The sequence below is a fragment of the Pteropus vampyrus genome, unplaced genomic scaffold (genome assembly GCF_000151845.1).
Source record: "Pteropus vampyrus isolate Shadow unplaced genomic scaffold, Pvam_2.0 Scaffold54, whole genome shotgun sequence".
NCBI lineage: Eukaryota > Metazoa > Chordata > Mammalia > Chiroptera > Pteropodidae > Pteropus > Pteropus vampyrus.
In genome coordinates, this window is record NW_011888835.1 from 3,105,078 (window position 1) to 3,112,410 (window position 7,333).

The window sequence follows — 7,333 nt, forward strand, 5'->3', positions numbered from 1 at the left end:
AGTGGATTATTCTGATTAAATCATTTAGAATAATTGCCAAGTCAACACAACAAAAATCCTGTTGCTATTTCAATTGAAGTGGCATTAATGTTATAGATTATTTCAGAAGTGGCATGTTTTACTAATGGTTTTTCCCACCCAAAACACTGTGTATTTCTTTATTTTTTTCTGGAATACTATTTACTATTCTTCTAAAGTCGTCTATATAATTAGTGTCTTTCAATAGAGTAGCCTTCTTTTCATGCGGGCCACAAATATTCTGTCCCAACAGCACTTCAGATATATAAAAATATAGATCTATTTATTTTCCAGTCATGACTTCCTGATCAAGGTCAAATTTAAATAAAAATATTTTCTGATTCTAAAAGAAATGTATGATCTAAAGCTTCGAAGGAATGAAGAGTAAGCTTAAATGTGTGAAGGGGTGGGAGAAAGTTGATGGACAAGGACCAAAAAGATGATTTCAGAACAGTCTTACTGTGAAAATTTCTTTTTGTTGCATGGAAAAGAAAAGGGAATTCAGCATCATTAGTCATTAGGGAAATAAAAATCAAAACCACATCCATTACTATGCCTATAATCGAAAAGTTGATAAGTTTTGGTGAGAATATGGAGAAATTAGAACCCTCATTCATGTTGCTGGTGGGAATATAAAACAATACAGTACTTTGGGAAAAATTTTTATAATTCCTCACAAAGTTAATCAGAATTACTTTCTAACACAATTCCACTCCTAAGTCTGTATATAAGAAAAATGAAAATATGTATTTATAGAAGACCTTGTACACAAATGTTCATAGCAGCATTGTTCTCATGGCCAAAAAGTAGAACAATGTAAATGTTCATTAACTGATGAATAAATAAGTAAAATGCTATACAACGAATGAACATTGAAAGCCTTATGATAAGTTTAAAATTCCAGTTACCAAAAACTTGCATATTTCATAACTACATTTATATGAAATGTCACGAATAGACAATGTAAAGGACAGAACATTAATCAGTATCTGTTGGGAGGGGATGGGAAGCGGGTGGAGGATGGTGAGAGAATACTAATAGGTAAAAGATTTCTTTTGGGTAGGGGAAAATATTCTAAAATTGGATTTCAGTGATGTCTATGGGGCCCCATCAACAAACTAAAATGCGATGAATTTATGTTTTAAAGGAACGAATTATCTAGTACATGAATTTTATTTTAATTAATCTATTTAGAGGAAAACATGAATGTCTTTAAACACACAAAAAATGATTTATAAATATTTTGCATACATTTCTGATTATTTGGAATGGTTACAATTATATTTATCTCTATTCTGTAAAGATCTAACTGTTTGTTAAATTCTAAATAACAACTTTTGTAATATTCTGAAAGAAAATCTTGATAGAATTTTGGCTTTGTTTAAAATGTACTCTGATAACTCTATTTGGATTAGCCAAGGTTGTATGCAATATTAACTTTGCAAAATTAAGACAATGTTCATTAATAAATATACTGTGTCAAAATAAATGTTTTAGCCATGTTAAAAAATATTTGTATGCTTTAGAAAAATTTATTCAGTTAAAAATTGCATCTGGCTAAAGAGCTATGATGTGGCCTCTTCAAAATAGAGTAATTAGAAAGCCAAGAAAAACATAAAATTCACAAAACTAAATTCTGGGACTAATGATCAAAATATTTTTTTTCAGGCTAACAGTGTCCCCCTACTTCTGGCTAATACCGTGAAAATGGACACAAAATAAATCTGTTGAGCTGAAAGATATCACATTTTTTTAGCCATTTTTTCCGGGTTTTTTTTTTTTTTTTGACTCTTGGATTAAAAAAGTGACTACATAAAAAATAATGCTTTAACATTTTTTGCATCTTTTGTGCACCACTTTTTGGGGTACTACAAATCTTCAACATTTCTAACACATGCATTTGTAGACTTCAACATTTGGGGGAAAATAATGAAAATGGCCAAGGAGAAGAGAAATAAGTGGATAATAGTAGTACATGTGTGTTCATGGAATTATTGTCTTTATAAGCACTGATATGGAAACAAACCTAGGAAAATATCATGTTGAAGGAAATGCTGAGTTTTAGAGCTTCACTGTATATTAAGCATGACACAAAGTCAGGAATTAGAGGTTCAAAGTTTCCGAAAATTTCCACTAGATGTATATTTGTTATAAGCTGGAAATTAGGTTAAGAGTTATCTATATCAATTAAGTTTTTTATTTTTGAATTGGGGAGAATTTGTCATTGTTAGTTAAATTTAACTGGACCAACAATAATCCACATGACTATCAGTTACCAGACAACAAACACTAATAGATTTCAACTAATTGAAAAATAAAGCTAATGCAAGCTTTATGAAAGCACTGTATGTCAAGTGAAATATAATGATACTCTAAACATTTAGAAGAGCAAACTGTGAGGATTAGAAAAATAAAACACATAAAAATCCTGATATTTTAAATGAGATAAAACCTGAGAAATACTGTAAAGAATATTAACGGAAGGCATCTGCATTGGATGAGACATTGAAATAAACATGTTTAAATATTTTTCAATTCTCAGATCCCATAATTCTATAAATAGTATGCCTTTTTAAATTTTTTATGGTGACATTGGTTAACTAAATCCAATAAGTTTCAGCTATACACTTTAACAGTAAGGCATATATATATTTACACTGTGTTCACCTCCCATAGTTAGATTTCTTTCTGTCACTACATATTTAACTCCCTTTACCCCGTCTACCTCTCCCCTCCCCACACCCCCTACACTCTGGTAACCACTAGCCTATAGTCCATGTTCATGAGTCTCTGTTTGTCCTGTTCTTTTGTTGCTTTTAGGTTTATATCCCACATATAAATGATGTAATATGATTTTCAACTTTTTCTGTCTGGCTTATTTTGCTTAGCATGATTACCTTGAGGCCCATTCATGTTGTTGCAAATGGCTGTATTTCATCTCTTCTTATGGCTGAGTAAAATTCCATTGTATATATATACCATAGCTTCTTTATCCAATCATCTATCATAGGATACTTCGGTTGCTTCCATGTCCTGGCCACTGTGAATAATGCTGCTATGAACAGTGATGTGCAAATATCTTTTCTGATATGGGTTTTCAAGTCTTTGGGGTAAATACCCAGGAGAGGGATTGCTGGATCATATGGTAGATCAATTCTTAGTTTTTTGAGGAACCTCCGTACTGTTTTCCATAGTGGTTGTACCAATATTAGTATGCCTTTTTAAAATGTGGTTAATAGTATTGCTTGAGAGGATTCATTTTTAAAAAAACTTATAGTTAGCAATGCTAAAATTTATGTAAAAGAACTCTTCACTTGTTCATACTTAAAAAAATGATTTGCTCTCAATATACACATGTGGGTAACTCGTCTATATTTCACTTATTATTACTATGTTAAATGATTCAAATACCAACTTTTTTATAGTTTCTGTATTTAAAAATGAAATTTCAATTTGTATATTTTAAAGATATTTACTGTCATGTTTCCAAGTTCTATTAGGTCCTTCATAGTGGGAAAGGAAACATAATAGGAATTATTCCATGTGTGCTTGCTTTCCTAGTCCAATGGACAGGATTAAACTACAGGCATTGATATTCACTGCCCTTTATTTAGAGTATTTTAAGATCTTATTTTACAATGTGTCAAGGAATAAAAGGTAAAAATAAAATAGGCAATACTTATCATTTTTGGTTCTCAAGACACAGTTTGCACTGCCAATGCCATGAAAGACCTGTGGTTACAAAATTATAATTTCATGATACTTTACAATTTTATGGTTTTGGCAGATTTCTTCCTTAATTATGTATTTGAGCCAACATTTGGTAGCATTATTCTTCTATAAAACAGAATAAGAAAGTTAGGAAAATGTATGTTACTTTGACCATGCAGAATCAGATGTTGTAAATATACTTTGTTTGAAATAAGACAGAGAATAACAAAAATATGTTATCTTCATAAAGAAAATATATAAGTAATATATCATCTAGTATTTATTTTTATTGTCCAGAATCTATTACTGTATGTGTTTTATGGTAAAATCTTCAAGATATAAAAGAAATAGTGTAAGAATATTCAAAACAAATAATATGGTCTATAAATTTTTTAATGTTTAGGGGATTATTTAACTAAGATAATAAAGTTTTGATGCTACATTTTATATTTAGTTTTGTTTCATTGAGAATGTTCACATATTAATTTTTGAAAACAATTATAATATCTGCTATATTCCAGGCATTTACATAGATGATCATTTTGAATACTCACAACAATATTTTAGTAGGTACTATTGCTGTTCACATTTTACAAGTAAATCTTGGGCTGATCTAGTAGAAAAGACAACTGATATTTGAATATGACTTCAAAGCCTACATTCTTAGCCACTGAATTATGCTGTTAACTTAGTGCTAAGAAGCATCATCTTAAATATTGCACAACATTTCAATAAGCTAGTATGTCATAAACTATTCTACGCTCTAGGCTCTTTGACATTTAAGTTGATTACAAATTTTCTCCCATTTTAAATGGCACTAGAATATATTCTACATAAGGGCAGAAACTTTTAAATGTTTTATTCAATGCTGCAAGACCCACTTATAGCATATAGCAGGTATTTGATATTCATTGAATAAACTAATGAACACCATCAGAAAAGACTTCATGAATATAGCTTTTTTTCTCATTAATTTCTATACTGAGTAAAAATGACTAAAAAATCAATAAGGAAGGGAAATCCTTACCAAAAACAATTGTAACATTAAAATTGTCAATGACGAGAAGGCAGAAATGAATGGTTCAAGCTACAGATTTGGGGGGTGAGATATTTTTCCAGAAATAGGTTACTGACTGGGCAATATGAAGTTAAAATAGTGTGGTGGTCTTAAATATTGGGAAAAGAACACGTTTATCATATAGTATAAACTGTGTTATTCTATAAAACAAAGTTCCCAAATGCCAGTTACTTACAAGAACAAAGATATAGTTCTCATATGTTCAATGTATCCATCATGAGACGTCTCTTATCAGATACTCAGAAACCCAGTCGTCATTTTGAATAGTGCTAGTAACTCCGGAAAAGGAAACAGAGCTCTTTATCATCTCACACCAGAAAATTGAATGCTTTGGCCCAGAAGGAGTACATGAACACAACCTTGACCTCACATTTTTTAACTACAAAAAGATCAGGGAGTGAGATCCTGCCGTTCCCGTGTGTCCTGACGCAGGGAGAACCGGAACTATTTGGCAAACAGAACTGATTAATAAAGTAAGCATAGGTAAATCCCATGGACGTAATTGGATATGGAGGACAAAAACCTGAGACAAATTAAAGATGGCTTCAGTCCTGAGTGCCGAAGACAGAGGTGTCTTTATTTAAAAAAAAAAAAAAAAAAAATTGCATTGAGTTTGAGTAAGGAGTTGAACCTCCAGAAACAGACTTGGAAATGTAAATGTAAATATAAAGATAATAAAAGAGTAAAAGGAAAGGTGGCGACTGCAAAAGCATGAAAAATGAGGGGGAAGAGAGAGAGAGAGAGAGAGAGAGACTGATCTGGAACACAGCTGAAGTTGTAAAAGAGATACAGTTAATCAAGGAAACGATGTAGGAAAAGAAGGCAGCCATTCAGGCTAACAGAAGGAAGAAGAGGAACTGCCAAAGCCATCAGTATGCACGGGACATAAAGAATGTTAAGAATGCTAAAATATACAATACTGCCAGCAAGCCAAGGATGTTTAGGGCCTTGAGTATAACAGTTTCTCTAAGATTGTGAGAGAGCAGCCATATAGCAAACAATAAGAAATTATTAATGAAGAAACAAATTGGAAATGATTGGTGTCAACTTTTCAAGAAGGTTGACAAAGAACAAGAATGATATGTTAGCCATTTAACAGAATGTTAGAAGCAAGGACAAATGTATTTGGCTGGGACTCCTGCTCATATATGTTGAAAAGAGGAAGACTCATTTAAGAGAGAAAAAAATGGAAAAGAGGATAATGAATAGGATTATATAAAATAGAACCAGGCAGTTGGGAATAGTAATAATAATTAAAAAATAAATAAATTGAGTTTGTTCAGACTACAAAAAACATTTATTTTTCAATGACAGAATTTAAAGTTAAATAAGAACACCAAAGATAGGGAGAAAATTTGAAGTGGATCAAGGGTGTTAGTTTCATTTCAATGTCCCTTTTTTAAACAAATAGAGGTGACATTATAGAGAGTAATAATAGCAGATGTGAAGTTGAAAATTTGGAGACAGTAACAATATTTTGGATGGCTTATAAAATTAAAATTGTCAATGAAATAATAAATGAGAATGATAATGTTTTCAATGAGAGCAATAATATGAAATAAGAGAAACATGCATTGAAAAAAATCTAAATTATATTGTTTTCCATCATTGTTATTTTGCCATTCTGAGTCACTTAAACTAGCATTCCATGTCATCTTCAACTGCTTCCCCACATATCTGTCAGTTTTTTTTAAAATTCACTTTAATGATCTTCTATATATTTTTGATGCCTATACATACTTCATCCCCAGTTCAGGACTTCATACGTCTGACCTAAGTAACTGTCAAAGCATTCATTTTCCTTATCTGCTATCCTTACCTATCGTCATTGCTCCTTCACTTCACTATTCCTAACATCATTTATCTTCTTATCCCAAATTAGTGCAGGTCCCCTCCGAATTTAAATACATACATGTAGTTTTCTTTCTTCCATGATAATAAAAGATAATATTGTGGCACACAAAACCCTCTATGTTCTGGCTGCAACTTCCTTTATCTTTCCAATCACACTATGCTCCTCAGGTTACACATGCACTGTACCTATCCAGTCTTAGAAAAGATTTTTGCTTTTTTCAATACTTGAATGCCCTTCCTCCTGTCCCCTCTACAAGATATCACTAACCTTCGGCATTGCTCCCAAATAATATTTCCTTTAGAATATTTTCCCAGATTTCTAGTAAGAATGCCGCCACCCCCTTCTTCTCTAATTCTACTTTGTTTCAGGTACATGCCTTTCTCCTTCATTTCACTATGAGCCTTAACCACAGGGTGCGACAACTTATCTTGTACTCCTCATAGATCATAATATATTATAGCTCCTTAATTATTAAGTTGTCATCTGAAAAACCAAGCACCCCCTCCAAAGTTGTTTCAAATTGAAGGTCATTCACTGAAACTAACTTCATCCTTCATCCTTTATAAAATATAAATGACGAAAAGAAACAGATTTATTAAAGGCACAAAATTGAAAAAACCTGTCAGGATAAATTAGTCTTTCTGTATTCTAAGCTCAATATTAATATTTTA

General features: G+C 31.6%; 1 protein-coding gene across 1 annotated transcript in view; it reads right to left on the reverse strand.

Moving 5' to 3' along the window:
• Window positions 1–7,333, reverse strand: part of CSMD3 (CUB and Sushi multiple domains 3) — a 1,080,109-nt gene that overhangs the window by 1,029,010 nt on the left and 43,766 nt on the right. The window lies entirely within an intron of this gene.